A 2,362-nucleotide genomic window follows, 5' to 3' on the forward strand; every position below is an offset into this window, starting at 1 on the left:
AGTACTTTGTACAACTAGACTAGGGTAAAAAAATGGTTGCTATGGTAAACAGTTGGTTGCTAGGGTAAAAAAACATGGTTGCTATGGTAAACAGTTGGTTGCTAGGGTAAACAGTTGGTTGCTAGGGTAAAACCATGGTTGCTAAGGTGGTTGCTAACGTACACTAACAGACCAGCAACAACAGACTGTTGCCACAGCAACGTACACAAAGGTTTGTGTACACATGTGGTGTGATGTCATACTGATGCGGAGATATGAGCAGGGCAAAGGTGTGACGTGTCACAGTGTGACGTGTGACCGACCGACCGACCGACGGACGGACGGCCGGTGGAGGTTTTGATACTAAACTGCGACCTACGGTCGCAAAAACCTCCACCGGCCGTCCGTCGGTCGGTCACACGTCACACGTCACACCTTTGCCCTGCTCATATCTCCGCATCAGTATATAGGGCTTGTTTGTTTATTGTATGACATCACGCCACATCATCAGCTGTGGACTCTGTGTCTCCAAGTATGGGCTGGTGAGGTCAGACTTTGTGTGATGCGTAGGTTATCTCCATATATGGAGATTCAACATTCCAGGTGTAACTATGGCTACCCGTATGACGTGAGAGGTGGAGGTTGAGATATTTGTGGAGATAAGCGACCAACGGTCGCTTATCTCCCGATTAGGGAGTCTTACTGGTAAAGGTATCTATCTCTGTGTGTGTGTGTGTGTGCTTCAAGCCCTTGCACTCATCCCCTGGTACAAGGATTAGCCAAACACCTCAGGGTTGGGTTTCTCTGCAGTGTGACAACAGGGGCGACGGAGAGCTATAGAGCTGCCCCATGGTTTCAGGTCAAAACAACAGATTTGAATCTAGCCCTCAGTGATGTCTCCTCAGATTTAAGAGGTGGGACTTACCACTAGCTGTGATGATCACATCAGCACAGCAACAGCTACTGACTGCCTGCCATATGTCTTAATTTGACCGGTTCCCTGCTTCAGAAAGGCCACTTCTTCTTGGTCCAACGTTGGGTCCCATGACATGGGTGCCCTGCTGGAACCGACGAGAGTTGTATCTCTTCTCATATGACCGGTTCTGCTTATGAAAACATTTTCCGCTCGGTAATAAATCGTCACTGTTGGGCAGAAACCTCCAATCTCCAAAGTTTCAAATGTGTACGTTTTTTCGCAAGTAAAGCTCTATGCTTCATCATAGAAGGCCGTCGCACAAAAGTAGTGAAAACAGCAGATTGTAGATCGGCTGTTTTCACTAGTTTAAATCATTTTTAGAATGATAACTACAAAACAAACGGTTTTGCACATACAAAGGTTTCCACCCGACAACGACGAAATGTTAATGTAGTGGGGGGTAATAATGGATGTGTGGATTACTATGTGTTTTGCTAAGGGTACTTGAGCAAGGCTCTCTAAACACTGGCCTAATCTGCAGGAAGCCACAAGGCTCACGGCCATCCTCAGCCTGTGTGTCCATCCATGCACCGCCCACTGCACAGTTCTCTGGACCTCCCTGGCCTGACCGGACCACCAGAGGTGGAAAAAGTACTCACATTTCTTACTCATGTGAAAGTATCAATAATACAATAAAGAAATACTCTGTTACAAGTAAAAGTCTGGTATGCAACATTTGCTAAGTACAAAACTATTGGTATCAAAATGTACATAAAGTACCAACTACCAAAAGTAGAGTGTACTCATTTAGGAGAATGTCCCATTTCACAAGTTTTAAAAACTCTTTTGAAAATAGCTACAAGCACAGAGAGATCGGCTATTTTCAGATGTCCAAAATATGTACACTTATAGGGCTGAAGTGCTTAATGTATGTTTTGTAATAATAATCACAATCTACAAAGTAACTAACTAAAGTTTTAAAATGATTGTAGTGGAGTAAAAGTAGTCTACAATATTTTTATCTGAGATGTAGTGGAGTAGAAGTAAAGTTATTGGAAATTGGTAAAGTAAAGTACAAATACCTCAAAATTGTACTTAAGTAGGCCTACATTACTTAAGCGAATATTCTTGGTTACTTACACTTCTGCGGACCACTCACACAACAGCACAGTGACTACATAGACATCCATTCTGCATATAAATTGGATCTTAAATAGGGAACTCATATGTGAATAATTAAACTTAAAAAAATAAATCCAAACATAGCAGCTGTACAAGCTCAAAACACATTCACGAGGTGGTGAGCTTGCAGATAGGCTATTTCCTCATTCCTGTACGATGAAGTATGATGAGCTTAAGTCAATGCTGTAATACTCCAGCAGCTACCAATGCATGGACACTTGGCTAAAGTGGACCATGGGAACCATCTTTCCAGGCTTGACTGTAATAATAAGGTAATGCTATACT

This window comes from Nannobrachium achirus, assembly GCF_963921795.1.
Source record: "Nannobrachium achirus genome assembly, chromosome: 4".
NCBI lineage: Eukaryota > Metazoa > Chordata > Actinopteri > Myctophiformes > Myctophidae > Nannobrachium > Nannobrachium achirus.